The sequence below is a fragment of the Hevea brasiliensis genome, chromosome 12 (genome assembly GCF_030052815.1).
Source record: "Hevea brasiliensis isolate MT/VB/25A 57/8 chromosome 12, ASM3005281v1, whole genome shotgun sequence".
Classification (NCBI taxonomy): domain Eukaryota; kingdom Viridiplantae; phylum Streptophyta; class Magnoliopsida; order Malpighiales; family Euphorbiaceae; genus Hevea; species Hevea brasiliensis.
Window position 1 is genome coordinate 16,929,174 of NC_079504.1, and position 19,228 is coordinate 16,948,401.

The window sequence follows — 19,228 nt, forward strand, 5'->3', positions numbered from 1 at the left end:
GGATACTTGTAAGAGGATGAAAGAACGTGAAAGGGTGGAGATAAAAAAATGTGGTGCCATGTTAGCACCATGTCGCACATGTCTGACATTATTAGTCACTTTGCCCCTTAATTTTGTTCACGGCGTTATATCATACGTTAAAAAAAAAAAAGAAAAAAGAAACATCAAATCCCTTTTAATAGAACGCATAAACCACAAGGTAACTAACTATATCTTTTCCTTTTATTTATCCCTAAAGAACTGAAAAATAAATAAATAATTTTTTCCCTATAAAATAATTTTATTTTTAAAATTTTTAAAAACTAAAGTAATATAATAATTAAGAAAGACATACCAAGCATTAAGGATACAGTTGAGTAAAGTGCCCAAATACTGTAATCCAGATGCCATGTACTGAACTCCAAGAATATGTCCGATTGTTCTATTTCGTCTAATTGCATTAATTGAGTATCTATCAATGATTTGAGAAAATTCAAACTTTTAGCAAATAGAAAAATGTAAACAAGAAATTACTAACAGTCAACATGTGTGTGATTGTAAAAATATAAAATAAAAATAACATACATGGGAGCAAAGTAAGTGAGCAATTGTGTAATGCACCCTGTCACAAAAAGAAAAACAAAAATTATGTTAAATTCAGTGCAAATACATAAAACTAAATCATGAAATTATATTTTATGTACTCACCCAAAAATCCTAATACGGTATTGACAATTGCCTTTAAGATATTCATATTTCTACGAAATCTGTAATATTTTACAAAAAAAATAAAGAGTTGGTTAATATTTTTTATAAATAATTGAAGGAAAGACTATTTTCATAGCCTATATTACTAATGCCACAACCTCATAAATATGGGATTACCAATTAAATTCCTCCTAAAGTTGTCGATAATTTTAATAGCTAATTTTTAATAGTGAATGGAAAAAAAAAGATATTTTAACAGGAAAGGGTTTATATTTGGAATCCATAACTAGCTAGTTGAAGTTAGGATTATATATTGTAAATATTAAAATTATATATTTTTTAAATACGCTTTTATATGTAAATAAGATATTATATTATTAATAATTGCATAAAAGGAAGTCTAAAATTGAAGTCTATGTATCTAGAAAAGTATTTTGAAAATATTTTTAACTTTTAGAAAGTTTTTTAATTCTTCAACGATTAAATTTTGCTATAAATCAGGTAATTGAGGAATTCTATAAATTTTAATTGGAATTATTAAAATAAAAATATAATTTTAATATGATAATTATTATTTTTATATAATATCAAGAAAGCCTATTATATGCGGGAGTTCTTAATTTTAGCTGCATTAAATCATGTGCTGTAACTACATCATGTCATATTTATGCTAAAATTAATAATATACTATTATTTAAATTTATACAATGAGATAAATAGTAAAAAAAAAAAGGATATTTTCCTTATGGAAGTAAAAAGCTTTACTTGATCAAAACACTATAGTTTATAAACAAAAATATTTATACACATACAGCATTTTATCTGCATAAGAGTTATTCTTATAAATAATAAAGTGATTATAAAAAAATTATATATTTAATTAATTTTATAAGATGCTATTAAAAATTAAAATTAAACATATCTATGTCAGTTTAAATTATAGATATAGACTAGTTTAAGTAGGCACACAATACATTTAGACGAAAGATCAAACATCATGCACACTCTATGGAAGCGGACCTCTAATAAGCTAATAGGCGATCCAACTCCCACAGAAACAGAGATAGAACAATTTAAATGCCAAAAACAGATATGATCAACATCCAGAAGAGCTACAAAAATAGTAAAAATGGAAGGACTTGAAACTATTCAACCTCTACAACAAGCAAAAGAAGATAGGGATAAAGCTTTGCTTAACGTAGTGTTACCGAAGGAAAGGAGACGAATTTTAGGCCGAGCAAATTCTTGAGACCATAAAAAAAAGCTTCTGAGGAAGAGTGGAACAAGCTTTTGACTAACGGCATGACAGTAGTAATCTCAGTCACTGCATTGCCAAAAATGTAATGGATTATGTTTCCTCTGAAAACCATGGTCAATATTAGGATCATTCCACAAAGGCGTTTGGAGAGGGAAAAGAAACGAAATAAATGGTGCTTTGACAGATTTTCTAATTAATCCGCAGAAGGCATTGAGTAAAAAAGCATCACCCAAGTCATCACATATTATTATAAAAATTGGGTAAGAAAAGCAATAAAAGCTAGAAAATAATGAAAATTTCAATAAGATCACCAATAACCAGTATCACAGGTGTACCTGTACTGAACTACAACCAGCCATTATACACTACCACCATAATTAATAGGGAAAAACAGAAACCCATTTCCACAAATCAGCAAAGCAAGCAAAAACCAAGATCAAACTCTAACAATTTTGAAAAAGGAAAATAAACCCAACAAAATATAGCACTCAAGAAGCAATAAATAGAAGACCAAATAAAAATACAACAAACCTTCGGTATTACCCAAAGCCAGCCATAATGGATGCAGCAGAAAGATCAGCCACACCCCAACCTTCCTCTCCATCACCACTAAACAAACACGCACACTCCCCTCGAAACTTTAACTTCTCAATCTCCTCAGATCCAAACATCAATACACCAAAACCCAGCTCACCATCACCCAACAAAAGAAACAGAGAGAAGAAGAAGAAGAAGAAGAAAGAAGAAAAACCAACGAAACCCTTTCTAAAATCTCCAGAATAACCCCACCATTATCTCCTAAATCATCTCCTTAAAATCACATCCCAAAAGCAACAAGGCCCTGATCCCTCCCTCCTCTCTCATTAACATGCTCCAAAAAATAGGAAAACTTAACAGAGAGAAAAAAAAAAAAAAGGGAAAATGAGAACAACAAAACAGAAAGAAATTCAAAACGTTTTTCACCAGTGCCCTTTTAGCCAGAAAACTCAAAAAGAAATAAACTTTCTCCTCTAGCTTTGCTTAAGTGAAGTGTGTCTGTGTTCTCTCTCTTCAAACCAGGGAGAGAGAGATTTTTATTTTATTTATTAGCCGTTTAATTTAATAAATATGAGAGAGAATGTCCTGACGGGACTACCGTAGGGGCTGACCCCTGCCCGAACACAGTCAAAGAAAACGCATTCGCGCTATAACGTGGAAAGTGACGTGACCCCTCATAACTCCGTTTCCGGTCAAAATGTTGGGCCATTTGCCACGTCAGAGTCGGTCCATATCGGCACTCACGCTTTGATAGTCGATTGTACTTCGTAATAGAAGTATGGAGATATATTTTAATAGCTCTGGTGATAATAAAATTATTTTTAAATTTAAAAATATAAAATTTTTTAAATTTTAAAATTTTAGGACGTGAGTAATTTTTTTTATTTACTTAACAATAAAAAAATTAATTATAATTTTTTTTATAAATTAATCATAAAAATATTAATCATATGATATAATAAAATATTAAAACAAATTTTATCTTAAAAATTAATATTAATTACCTATATTATCATCAATCTAAATTATACACATTAACATATTATCATCCTATTTAAGTGACTAATCCCATATTCGGAAAATCCATAAATTAAGGGGAAACTATATACCTCTTAGGTGAGTGGTTTCTAACATACATACTTCATTTCAAAAAATTTATAGTCAATTTGTTTCTTCTCAGATATAAATTACCTTTATAAGTGCAGCAAGAATTAATGAAATTGTGATATTATCCACAAGCAAACCAGAGCTCATGCTTCTAATATATGCCCTAGCTATAAATATGCTGATCAAATGTCCCTCAAGCATTGGTCTCCTTCAAAACCCAACTGTCGTGCAATAGAAGCAATAGGATCATTTATCATTCTAACAATCACCATCAATAAAAATCATCATTAATTGAAGATTTAATTATGGTGAAAGAACCTGAAACTGAATTCGGCTAGTTAAAGGAAATGGCCAAATGAGAAGCAGAAGGTATATATAAATATATATCGCCCTAATTATGCTGCCCTCACCAACCCTTTCTGCTACTATTACATGGTATTAATTATTTTAACCATTATTTGAATACAATAATCCAATAATAAAATGCTATTTTTAGTTTTTGTTTATATTAATAAGATTGGTTTAGGCATTAATAAAATTGGTTTATATATATATATTCTAAAAATCAATTAATTGAGATATATAAAAAAATACTAATTCAAAAATTATTTTTAGTTGTATTTTTTATAATATATATAAAATTACAAATGAGGGATGAGCCTTTAAATGGATAAAATCACCATTAATATAATTATAATATTACTTTATTACCATTTAAATATTTATTTATTAATTAATTATGTTTTAAATTTTAATTAAAATATTTATAATAAATTTAATTTGATTATTTATTGTTTCTATTTAATTCAATTTCTACATTCTTATTCATGCACAAATTTGAATTTACTCATAATTATAAATTTTATATAATAAATAGTATATTTTAAAACTATATTAGAATGAAACGAGAGTAGGATTAAACTTTTTAGTTTATATATATTTTGTTTACTATTAAAGATGAAATTGCTTAATTTTTTTAATTAGTTATTATAAATTAATTATTGAATTATAAAACATTAATATACTATTTATTCTCATTAATACAATATAACGAATATCCTCACAACTAGTATTATTATTATTATTATTATTATTATTATTATTATTATTATTATTATTATTATTATTATTAATGAAGAAGAACGTATAAAGTTAAAGATTCTTTCATTAAAATTTTAAATAATAATTTAATTTTAAAATGTTATTATAATTTGATTCTTACAAAGTAAATTTTATTTATTAATACCTATCAATAAATTCATTAAAAAAGTTTAATATTTGTGTAGTCTTTATATTTTCACATTAAATTGTGCTTGGCTCTTGCTCCTTGTCATAATATTTTTAAAATTTGTATGTTTGAATCGAAAATAAGTTTTTTTTTTTTTAAATGTGTACCTTCTCTATTTTGTATGTACACGTGTTTCCTTAAAAATTATATATATATATAAAAAAAAAAGGTATTTGTTTAGTTAAAATTAGGTTAGAACAAGTATATAAGGTAAGAAATTAAGCAGAAATTTGATTTATTGATATATGTAATACCTATGTTAGTACATGTTTTCTTCAATTAATCAAGATATCAATATCCAGATGATTTTTAACTTGTTCTAACCTATTTTTAACTAAACTAATACATCAATTAATCAAGATATCAATATCCACATGATAAGAAATTCAAACGTTTTCATTGGTTGGAGATAAAGAAGCTGTGTCTTTGTAATATTGGAGGTTATCTTTTTTATCCTTGCCTTGACATTTGAACCCTTAGCACTTTAATGGGAAATCCATACCATTTTTTCCTTTTTTTTAAATTTCTATTTTGTTCAACATCTAAAGATTATTTGTAGAATTGTTAGATATGATAAATTTGGTTTTTAGATTTTGATGTTATGCATTGATTAATCATGAATTTGTAAAATTTTATTACAATTTTATTTTATAAAGTACATTCTATTTATTAATAATTATCATTAAATTAATTAATATATTCTAATATGATAATGACAAGAATTAAAAAAAATCATAGAAGGCCATTTTAATTACTTTAATCAGCATAACAATATTTTTTTAATTTTCAAAAATATTTTTATTTTTTTAAAAAATCAAAATTAGGTTTATGAAATGATTAATAAAAATATTAATACTTTATTTCAATTTAGACAAATTTAGATGAATTACATAAAACTAATACTAATTTTATAATATTGAATAAAATTATCTAAATTAAAAAAATTATAAAAAAATTAAAAAATATACAAAAATCAAAGAACTCGTAGCATATAGAAATTCCTACTTTTTTTCAAGACCTTAAGTCATGTTTGATATAGCGTAATCTAATGCAATATAATCAATTATATAATATAATCAAAATTATAATATAATGTAATGTAACTGTCCTTACATTCCTCTATTTGGTTACAAAATAAAAATATAAATAGTGTAATGTAATAATATTTTTATTTTAATATTTAATTTATTTATAATGTTAATAATAAGTGATAATGGTTACAATGAATGGTAGTCGAGTGGTAGTGATAACTAAGTGGTGGTGATGGTAGTGACAGCTATAGTTAGATAGTAGTGGTGGTTAGGGTTTATAATTTTGATAATTTTATTTTCATAAAAATCAAAAATTATTAATATATATAGGAAATCAAAAAAAATTAAAGAAAACCTAAAGATTTTTGAGTTTTGATTTCCAATTTTTTTGTTTTTATGTTTTTATTATTTAGATTTAATGTTAAAAATATGAAATTTTATAAATTTAGTTTGATATCAATCGGGTCGGTCGGTTTTTAAAATTTTCAATTTTAGTGGTGGTAGTGACAAGGTGAAATAGTGATAGTGGTAGTGATTAAGTGATGGTAGAGGTAAAAATAGCTAAATAATGAAAGCGGTTATCAAGTAACAATGATAGCAATGGTGGTAATAGGATGGTGATAGTGATGGTGGTAATGGTGGTGATAGTTGTAGTTGGGGTGTGGTAGTAGTGGTAAAGTAGAAGTAGTGGTGGTAGTAATAATGATGACTAAGTGGTGACGGTGATATTATTAATAATAAATAAATAAAAATTAAAACAAGTAATTATGATTACATTAATCTTTGTTTTTAATAACTATTATGTTATTTTAAATATAATTAATTATATTACATATAGTAATTATATTATAATTTTAATTACGTCATACCAAACATAATCTTAATACTTATATAATCTTTATATCTAAATGTTGAATTGTCCTTTGGTCTTGATCTTTATCACAGTTAATAGTAAGTCATATAGTAAGTCATAGATTAATAATATAATGATTGAGTAATTATTCTGTAAGCATAGAAATCAAGTTAAGATTATATATTTGAATTTTGATAATCATCTTTTTATTATTTCATATCGAAAGTAGTAAATAATTATTTATCTTTATTTTTAAGTAAATAAAAAAATACAATATAATTTATATATGCATAAATAAGAAAATGTTGTCACATTATATTTATAAATGGTAAAGTAATTAAAAAAATTAATTAGCAATGGTGGAAATGAAAAGTGAGATCTCTTTTTTTTTTTTTTCTTTTTATGATTATGATGATGATGATATATTAATTTTGACGTGGGTAATACAAAATATATTCTCATCTAATGAGTAATCAAAATTTAATAATAAAAAATTTTATTAGCATTAGAAATATTATTTATATTTTTATTAATAATTCAAAATTTTCTTATTTCATTAAAAATTTTCTAAAATTATTTAGAAATTTTAAATATATTAAAAAATTTGAATTTATATCGATAGATATAAAATTCTAGTCCTATTATATATTTTATTTGTTATAAGTTTGTAGCTATTTGTTTTTTTTTTTAATATTTGTAATGGATAGTTTTTATATTTACACACTCTATTTTCGTGTAATGAGATTCAATCTCAATTAACTTTGACTTATAATATGATTTTTTTTACTACATTTTTATGCTTTTTTTTTCTCCAACGAGCAAAATTTAATTATAAGTTTTTAAATTTTTTGAGATTTTGTATTTCGCAAGAATCATTCTTATCAGGATAGTTACGGATAAATGTGATCACTTTTATTATTACCAATATCAAATGAAACAAATACCCTTACAAATTCAATGATATTGATATAGGCTAAAATAGATTGATTTTCCAATTTTTTTTCATATTTAATATTGATGCATCATATAATATTTGGAATGATTAATATAATGTTTTTCCATAAAAAAGTGCATTTTACATGCAATTGTATGATATTTTATTTTATTTTTTTGGTCTATTTAGTTTCAATGTAGATTGATTATAATTTATTAACATCCTTATATGCATGAACATATTTTTTATTTTAAATTTAGTCAATCTTAGCTAGGTTATTGATTTTGACATAAGGTAGTAAAAAAATCTAATTATATTTTTACATATATTCATGTGAAAAGTTATGCTCCTCTCAATATTAATTTTAAGTTATTATGTTTTAAATTTTCAGAATAATAGAAATGAAAAGAAGATACAAAAAGGGAAAAAAAAAAGAAGAAAAAAATTGACTATTTAAGAGTATTAATTATATAATTAATATGAATTAATTAAAATGCATGACTAAATGTATATTTACATTTTAATCTATGATGTATTTATAACATATACAATATAATCTATGATTTAAAAAAATAAAAATACTTATTAAATATAGTAAATAATTTATTAAATAGGTTTTAAAATTATTTATATTAAATAATATAATAATATAAAATTTCAAGATATCAATATAATGAAAATGAAAATTTTATAATGATAATGCACTAAACTATAAAATATATTTTAAAAATGATTCCATTTTCTAATTTTATAAAAAAATTTCTTTCACATTAATCTAGTTATGTAACCTCATTATGTAAATTAATGTTATTTTAAATTATAAAAAATATAATTTAGACACATCAAACTTATTTTTTTAAAGAAAAAGTAAAATAACAAAATTTGAATAAATTTAATTCAATGAGCCAACTTCCATTTTTTATTAATTTATTTTAATTTTAAAACAACCTCACCTATGTATATTTTTGAAACTCATTATTATCTCATTTTTTTATTATATTAAATTTAGTTTATAATATTGTGTTATTATTATATATAACACATAGTTTTCATAAAAATATAATCCAATAAAAATAATAATTTTAAATTAATAAATATTTTATCTATATAATTAATTAAAATATTATTAAAATTAATATTTAATTTAAATAATTAATTATAATTTTTATAACACTATGATAATAATATATCATATATAAAAGAATTAACGAAAAATTATTTATAAAAAATTGAATCAAAAGTATATATAACGAGAAAAATAACATGAAACACATGTTAAAAACTAGTATTTACTTAATAAGCATTCGTAAACAAGGTATAAGTATAATTAATTAACACAATTAATCTCATGCCGCTTAGGATAACATTCCTCTTTTGAAATGAGCAATAAATGGGAGTGCAGGTTTGTGTACATAGATAGAGATTACTATTCTTACATATCTTGCATTACAGCTCTGAGGAGTTTCACCTACTTTACATTTCTTAATAAATACTAGTTTTTGCTTTGCCTGTAAGTTAAACACTAATAGAAAACTGAATTAAAGTAATAGAGTTTCCACTTTGTTGACAAACTAACTCTATAGAAATGAATTCAATGCTTGCCGAGAAAACTAATGATCCGATAGGCAGGCTTATGTACATAAAAACTCTTTCTTACATAAAGTTGCTTTTAATTTTCTAAAGGTTTATCGATGATATTTTGATTTCTAATTGTTGTTTATGGACATAAAATATTACATTAATTTTTATTTTATTATATTGTATTAATAATTATTTTAATATTATATTTGATAATTAGATTAATTATAAAATAAATTTTAAAAAAATTATCTCATAATTAAAGATATAATAATTAGATTAATAATTATTGTTTTGTGTGAGCTCAATTATGGTTTCATTTGTCAAAATGTTCAAACATAAATAGTCCAACAGCAGTTCCATTTTCTCCTTGTTCTAATTTTCAAAAAATAAAAACTCTCCATATTGAATATAACTCTTCCCTTTGTTGAATATATCTTTTATGATTATGTCAATTATTTCTTGGGAGTTGATAAATAAATTAATATTTTTAGAATATATATATATATATATATATATATATATATATATATATATATATATATATATATATATATGGCAACTTTTTTATTAAATTATATATATATTTCTATCTCTAGCCTGACTTGGTCTATTGGTTTAAGGCACATATCATTCACCTGGTAAAGACAAATTCAAATCCTCACAATTTCAAATTTTGAAATCTCGCATCATAAGATTATTATGAGTATATCACATTTATAAGTTTTTAGGACATATTTTGCATATAGTTTTGCCTTGTAAATATTTATTTTATATACATTTAGTATGATACTACACAAGCATTAATGTGGCCGTGCTTTTGGTCGTGTAAAGACGGAAGCTATCATAACATAAGTTGTGCTTCTAGTAACACAAACAGTGTAATGATGAGCTATGTTGTTGCACTGATAATGTGACGCCCCTTACCCGTCTACTGTATAGCCGAGTAAGAAGTGCCACATTTGGTGTCGGAGCACCCTATCTTGTCTTATCATATCTATTGTAAACTTTTGATGTCATTTAAAATATGTATTCTATGTGTAGATTTTTTTTTATATATCTTATTTCTGTAGAGATTCGGACAGAGCCTCCCCTGTTTTATAAGCATCTGGCGGGTTTCCACTAATCACCTGTTAATATGTCCATATTCATTTCACACATTTCCATATCATATTTCTCTTTTATCATATCATTCACAACTATTTATGAGATCTCAAAATGAAGTATCATCTATTGCATTCATATGGAAATTCATAGATAATAAATTACAAGTTTTCATTTCAATCTCAAGTTTAATTATAAGTCCAAAATGAAATACATCATGACTAGACATAATGAACCAAAATACTAGTCCATACATGGGCCCTACCAAAATACAAAAGACTGGTGAAGTAACTCTGGTCGATGGCAGATCTGGTCGGAACTCTGTCCGAACACTACTGTGGCGGCTGCTGCTGTGGTGGCTGCTGATCATGAACAAAAAGGAAGCAAAACTAAGACTGATTCGATGGATTCTACTCCTGCAAGAATTTGACCTTGAAATAAAGGACAAAAAGGGATCTGAAAATGTAGTAGCTGACCATCTTTCTAGACTAAAACTGGAGTATATGGAAGATTTCGAAGATTTGTCAATTGACGATTCATTTCCTGATGGCTTGCATTCTCCAAAGCTCCATGGTATGCTGACTTTGTTAATTTTCTTGTATGCAGGGTACTACCTCTAAACATGACTCATTAGCAAAGAAAAAAATTCCTATATGATGTGAGATACTACTTATGGGAAGAACCACTACTATACAAGAGATGTAATGATGGGCTGATAAGAAGGTGCATACCAGAGGAAGATATGGAAAGTATCATTTATCACTGCCATTCATCACTAGATGGAGGACATTTAGGCACTTTAAAGACCGCAGCCAAGATTTTACAAGTAGGGTTTTACTGGCCACATTTATTTAAGGATGTAAGATCCTTTGTGCTAGCTTGTGATCAATGCCAAAGAACAGGTAACAGTTCAAGAAGGAATGAAATGCCATTACATGGTATACTTGAGATAGAATTGTTTGATGTATGGGGAATAGACTTCATGGGAACATTTCCCTCTTCCCATGGAAACAAGTATATCCTGGTTGGAGTTGATTATGTGTCAAAATGGGTAGAAGCTATTGCAACGCCAACCAACAATGAAAGAATGGTCACCAAGTTCCTTAAGAAGAGCATCTTCATAAGATTTGGCACACCACGAGTGATAATCAGTGATGGAGGAAGCCACTTCTGCAACCAATAATTCGAAACACTACTGAAAAGGTATGGAGTGACTCACAAGGTGGCCACACCTTATCATCCTCAAACCAGTGGTCAAGTAGAAATATCAAACAGGGAACTAAAGCAGATTCTGGAGAAAACTATAAATAGATCCAGGAAGGACTGGTGCATGAAGCTAGATGATGCACTATGGGCATACCGCACTGCATATAAAACCCCAATTGGCACAACACCCTTCCGACTGGTTTATGGAAAATCATACCATCTCCCTGTTGAAATTGAGCATAAAGCCTACTGGGCAATTCAGGTACTAAACTTTGACCTCAAGTATTCTTTGGTGAAAAAAGGCTCTTACAACTAAATGAGCTGGAAGAAATCTGACAAGATGCATACGAAAATGCCAAAATCTTTAAGGATAAAACCAAAAGATGGCATGACAGGCGCATAGCAAGGAAAGAGATAAAAGAAGGAGATCTTGTCCTCTTATTCAACTCTAGATTGAAACTCTTTCCAGGGAAGCTGAAATCAAGATGATCCGGACCTTTCAAGGTCACCTAAGTCTTCCTGCATGGAGCAGTAGAGATATGGAGCGAAACTTTAGGTGCATTCAAGGTCAATGGGCAGAGGCTGAAGCCTTACTTTCAGGGAGAACCCATAGAAACAGGAGTAAATTGCACTCTCAGTGCTCCTACTGACAGACCATAAACAAGCAAAGTCCAGCTAAAGACTATAAACAAGCGCTCTTTGGGAGGCAACCTAAAACTTTTCTGAACTTTTCTTCTTTTCTTTTTATTCAATATTAAATTTTTGTTTCGTACTCATTAGCATTTCATTTTGTAGGATTCTTGAAAAGGGGAATAGAGATCAAAAGAGGAAGGGAATCACCAAGTCAAAACCATAAAAGGGAAAATTAAACAAAACCAGGGAAGTAAATCTACTGCTAATCTTTGCATCCATTTCATTTGTTAGAATTATAAACTTTTCATTTGCCAAAGATTTGAGAAACCAGAAACTTACACGGGTCGTGTACTGATAGTACACTCCCCGTGTAACTTTCTGAAAGTCTATAAATTTCATGCAATCTCAACCCTGCGGGAAGCAGAAAATTTCACGGGTCCATATCCCAAATTACACGGATCGTGTAATGTCTCTAGCAGAATAACTGAGAGACAGAAGGTTACACGGGGCTCCTTGAATTTTACATGGGCCGTGTAACATATCCAGTAAAAAAATCAGAGAGACAGGAAGTTACACGGGTCCCATAGCTAATTTACACGGGCCGTGTACTACGATAGGTTTCAAAAATTTCAGGCAGAAATTTACACGGCCCTTCATGTCGGGACCCGTGTAGTGATACACGACTCGTGTATCTCGTCACAGACGCGACTCCTAGGGCACGAAACGCTCGAAACGAAGAGTCCTAATGGCTCTTTAAATACACCCCTAGCATTAAAACCCTTCATAAACACAAAACACTTCATCTACTCCCTTCCTAGCCTATAAAAACCTCTCAAATCTCATCTCCTTTCACCAAAATCATACTCTTCTTCTCCCCAAAAACACACACATGGCTCCTACAAAGAGATATGCAAGAAGAATCGGCTCTTCTTCATGACAAAGAGGAGAATCCTCACCTTCTCCACCCCAGCCTCCAACCCAACGCTCAAGAACAAGGGAAGCCACACAACAACCATCTCAACAAGCCCCACCCCCACCACAACCACAGCCACAACCTACTCCACAGCCAGAAATCTCTATTCCTCAGGGATTTTGAGATAACGCCCACAAAGCAATGTACACCCGACTTCATTCACGAAAAATATCCTTCACCAAATACATAGGTTTTCCACTTTTAGAGCAAATCGGGTTGCAAGAAGAAATCAATGGGCTACTTGACAGCATTGGGTGGACAAGATTTGCCCAACTCCAATTTTCGGCCTACAAAGACACAATGCTGGAATTTTTGGGCAGCTTCAAGGCCAACTTATGGCCCACCGACAGGGAAGACAGGGGCAGAATTGAGTTTCGCCTACTTAGTGTAGACTGGGTAATGAATATGGACGAGTTCAGCGCCATCTTCTGCTTTGATAGTACCAGCCACTAAGAAATCCCAAGGAACCGCATGCTGTACAACAACATCAACTTTTGGGATTCCATTGCACCAAACACAGAGCCCTACAACTCCAGTAAATCCAAATCAACGGGCATCACTAGTCCGGTATTGCGATACATGCATCAGTTTGCCGCCCATACCATAATAGGCCATGGCAACAGCCTCGGCGTTGTCAACACTAGTGAGTTATTTTTCCTATGGTGCATGGTCACCAGGCAGCGGTGCAGCACTGGCTTTTTCCTGTGCAACCATCTCCGACGCCTTTGCCATCAGCCTACTGGGCACATAGTGCTTGGAGGCCTTATCACCACCATTGCCCTCCACTTCGGCTTTGTTCCAGGACATCACAGACTGCGCTTTGTTACTGGAACATCAAAAATTGATCAGACTATTTGCATATCCATGGGCATATGTAAGAAGGTAGACAACAAATGCTACTTGGTGGACGCCGAAGGAAACACCATCCCTCGGAGAGACGAGGCAAGGGAGGGACCCGGTGAGACTTCACAACCCCAAGAAGAAAGGCAAGAGCGGATGTTCGAAGAGTCCCTTGTCCAAGTGCCTCCATACACACCACCACCGACAGACTCAGTCCTTGCATACCTGTAGTGCATGGATACCACAATATACGGAAGGATGCGAGCTATCGAGGATAGCCTCCAGGAAGCACATAACAAGCTGGACATTCTAATGGACAAACTAAATGAGGAGGAAGAGGAGCAAGGATCACCATCATCATCATTAGAGGCCTTTTAGAGATAGGACTATAGGATATGATCTTCATTGTAATATCTTAAATGCCCTAGTCCTAACTCAAAACCATAGGTCTCTTTTATTTGCTTTATGTTCAAAAATTTTCCATCCTTAATAAATATTATACTTCCTTAAAATTTTTATATGCATCATCCAATCTTGCACATTATATTGACATCGAGGACAATGTCTGATTTGAGTTTGGGGAGGGATACATTTGCACTTGCATATCATTACATGCAAATCATTGCATTGTTTAAATTCTACTATATTATTCTTGTGTATCAAATTTAGCTACATGAAAATTTTTGGATTGTAAATTATGAAACTTAGCACTATAACCAAAATTTTTGTAAGCTAATAATTAGACTCCACAGGATAGAGGAATGAACGTATCTAGATGGGCAAAAAGGGATTCTAACATGTTTATGAAGAAGCTATTCTCTTTTATGGAACTAGACTGGCTAAACCTCTTCATAACTATTAATTTATCACATTAAACTTGTAAAATTAGGAGAACAAATTTTGAAACACAAGCAAACTCAAAAATTACTTCACTAACTCTAGAACATATCTCTCGGACCTATCAAGGCGAAATCCTAGCATACGTTTGATGAAGAGATGATTAAGGCATTCTTTGATATAAGCTCAATAAGCCTTAGCCACCCGTAATTAAAATATATCCCTTGTAGCCAACTTGAAGCCTATATTTATCCCTTAGAATTTATTACTTACCCATATTATTTACCTAGCCCCTAACCTAAGCACCTACCATACCCTTTTGAGGAAGCAAAATGCATAAAGAAAATGAAGAGAGGATGTGAAACTCAAGAAAGAATGCGAGTGTGCAATTGAAGCCAAAAAAAAAAAATTTTGCCTTTCCAACCCAGCAAAAGCAATGAGTTTGGGGTTGAGGACAAAACAAAAAGGAAAAAAAAAGAAAAGAAGTCCCAAGATAAGTGTCATGGAAGCATGCTTGACAGTATAAAAAGCCAAAAGCCCTTCCTTTCCACACAAAATATGTAGAAATAAACTCAGTATACTTAGATTTTATGCATACATGCTATCCTCATATTTGCATTCCCTAAAATCATTTCATTGGTAGCCAAGTCATTACCCCCTTAGCCCCATCACAACCCTTTTAAAGACCTTTTGATCTTTTGAAAAGCGCATGCTACATTAGTGGAGATAGAAAATTGAGATATACCTATGGAGTTAGAATTGAAACACTTCATCTCAATTACTTACGAAAGAGGCAGAATTGGGGGAGTTATAATTCTACCCCGATAAAACAGGTTGTTTGTGGCTTATTAATGGTCTTGTATAGAGAAATAATTAGTCGAAACACCATAAAATGAGGTGGAGTTCCAAACAGGCAGCTGTTAGAACCCTTATGCCTTGAAAGAGGGAAATCGGTGTGAAGGTTGGAAGAGTTCAATTCTATGCTTATTAAATTGATGGTTGTATTCCTAAGTATCTCCTGAAATATGCTTTAAACCAGAGTTTTGTTTTACTTGAGGACAAGCAAAAGTTTGAGTTTGGAGGTATTTGATACACTTGAATTGTATAGATATTTTTAAGCACATTTGTATTCTAAATCATAGCATTTAGACAAGTATTTTCATGCATAATAGTTAATTTCATTAGTTTTCATAAATTCTATTGCCAAGCCCTTAATTCCATGTTTTCTGCATTATTTCAGGTGTTTTGGTGAAGCCCCAAAGGATGGATGTGCAAAGGAAAGCCTGGAGAGGTAAAAAGACAAAGAATTACTGCTGCTACAAAGTACACAGGTCGTGTAAACCAAGCACTAGACCCGTGTAACTCCCTGCCAGAAGAAAGCCAAGAGAATCGATGAGAAACACAAAGTACACGGGTCGTGTAAGTAAACCCGTGTAATCTGCAGGAACCCGTGTAAGTATCTGCCGGGCGCAAGCTTGAAGAACCTTATGGGAACAAAAGTACACGGCCCGTGTAATCATGCCCGTGTAGTTGGCACAGACCCGTGTAACTTTTTGCGCCAAAATAAGACCACGTTATTCTCTTCCAGCAAGTTACACGGCTCTACTTTGCGGGACCCATGTAGTGACACACGGGCAGTGTACTATGCTACAGCCTATTTTCTGACTCGAATTCCCCTCCTGTTTTCTGGTTTGAACGAGACTCCTAAAGCCTTTCGGACTCAAAATGACCTAACCCTAGGGCAACCAATATAAATAGAAAAGAAAACACCAGAAAAGAGGTCAGCGACTGTCGTCAGGAATGCTGCTGAAGGTTGCTGTTGTCGTGCTCTACATCAATACCAAAAGAAGTCTTTCAGCTGATGCTCCACAAGATCAAAGCTGAAACTCTCTTTAGTTCCTTCGTTTCATCTCCTTAGACTGAATTTTATTACTTTATTTCTTTTGCATAACTCTCCCTTTTTATTGTTTTTACTTTTTTTGTCGTAACATTTGCTGAACTCACCATGAGTGAGTAGTTTTCTTATTCTGGATTTGGGAGAGTAGCTCTTGTAATTATTATTATGGACGAACACTGAGTTTTATTTATTGGATTTGAGATTCATTTCTTGATTTAATTTCTTGTGATCTTAATGCATGCTATGTGTTAGTACCCACTTAGTTATGATTATAGATGTTAATTGAAGGACTGAAAGGTGAAAATTAACATTAGAAAATCGAAATCTTAAACCTAGGAATTCTGACCTAGACATAGGCTGATACTTTTGTGGAACCTAAAAATTGTTCAAAGGTCTTAAAGGATTTTAATTGATTTGATCACCACGAAAGTAGGATTCGAGTTAATTAGAATACACCCTAGATGCCTTGAGAGAGGATCTAGGATAGCTTAGGATTGATTTCCATCAAGGAAAATGATCATCAATTTAGTAAATAAACGAGATAATATCCCTAGTATAATTCAAGTGTGAAATCTTAATTCTAGAATTGCTTTAAATAAATCATTTCGTTTTAAGTTTACCATTTTAGTATTTAAAGTTAACAAACTTCATTCCCTAAGTATTCGATAGCCTGAACAGTCAAGATTTCTGTGTAGATTGGTACTTGCTACACAAAAATTCCTCGTGGGAGTGATACTCTACTTATCACTTTATTACTTGTTAGCGATGCGTGCACTTGCGCTAATTGCAAAATAGAAAAACAACCGCCTAAACCTCTGCTCTGATACCACTAAATGTGACGCCCCTTACACATCTACTATATAGCCGAGCAAGAAGTGCCACATTCGGTGCCGGAGCACCCTTTCTTGTTTTATCATATCTATTGTAAACTTTTGATGTCATTTAAAACATGTATTCTATGTGTAGAATTTTTTTTTTATATCCTATTTATGTGGAGACCTGGACAGAGCCTCCCCTGTTTTATTAGCATCTGGCGGGTTTTCACTAATCACCTGTTAATATGTCCATATTCATTTCACACATTTCCAAATCATATTCTCTTTTATCATATCATTCACAACTATTTATGAGATCTCAAAATGAAGTATCATCTATTACATTCATATGGAAATTCATAGATAACAAATTACAAGTTTTCATTTCAATCTCAAGTTTAATTACAAGTCCAAAATGAAATACACTATGACTAGACATATTGAACCAAAATACTAGTCTATACATGGGCTCTACAAAAATATAAAAGACTGGTGAGGTGACTGCAGTGGGTGGCGATTTGGTCGAACTCTGTCCGAACACTCTTGTGGCGTTTATTCTTTGTGGTGGTCTTGATCTTCAGTACCTATGCGATGGAAAACCAACGCGCTAAGCATAACGCTTAGTGGTGCATAATTTATAATAACCATAATTAAACAATTGAATTTATATCTGCAAATCATAATTTCTAGGTCTTTTACATTTTTATTGCTCTTTGGAAACAATTAACATTTTCCGGATCTTTTATGATTACTTATTGTATTTTAAGTCTTAATTAATTTTTTATCAGTGCCCAAGAAACCTATAACAAATTATAAAAGCTGGATGCACGGGTGTATACTGGTTAGACAGCCATATGTCTATCCAGTATACATTTGTCAGGCACGAGGCTGGCTGTCGGGCACGAGACCTGCTGTCGGGCACAAGACCCACTGTCAGGCTTGTAAAGCCAGAAATAAAGTTAGGCATATAGCCTGTAGAACAATCATATCAGACATATATTGTCAATTCATGATTTGCTCTGTAAGCAGTACTGCTATATATGGTCCCTAATTGGTATACCAATCGATCAAACTATATACATATAAGCCTAGGCATACTTTGGACAAATTAGTACGATTAAGCAATTATAGTTTTATTATTTCATGCTATATACTATTAAGGGTTCATAACATATTTTTATTTCACTTCATGTACTACCCATGCTTTATACCATTTCCATGTTATTATAATGGGAACATAGGTCCCAAGCACTTATTCGTATAACTTATGTATTTATCACTCTCATTATTTTATATCATGTACTATACATATTTATAGTATTGTTATTTCATATATGATGGAAACATAGTTTCCAAGTGTATTTTCCTATGACTTATGTGTTTAGCAAACCATTTAGGTAACTTTACATTTTATGTATCAACTAATTTTATGTCACCTTGTAGTGGGAAAGTAGGTCCCACATACCTATTTCATGTAATTTAGCATGTAGAGACTTATTAGGGATAAGTCCCTACTAAAAACAATTTAATTCAAGAACCTTTCTTTAGGTTCAGTTTCACTGTTTTGACTTTACATATCACGTTGAGCAATTACACATTATTACTTATTTCTTTGAAATGTATATATATCACTTTATAGTGGGAAAATAG

The 19,228-nt window shown here is 30.4% G+C and overlaps 1 long non-coding RNA gene across 1 annotated transcript; it reads right to left on the minus strand.

The window, feature by feature from the left end:
- Window positions 1–200: 200 nt before the first annotated feature.
- On the minus strand, window positions 201–3,017 carry LOC131171343 (uncharacterized). Its single transcript, XR_009142016.1, has 3 exons — window positions 2,477–3,017; window positions 688–746; window positions 201–601 (listed from the first exon to the last, which is right to left on the minus strand). It is a non-coding gene; the product is annotated as an uncharacterized LOC131171343 (long non-coding RNA).
- Window positions 3,018–19,228: the final 16,211 nt, after the last annotated feature.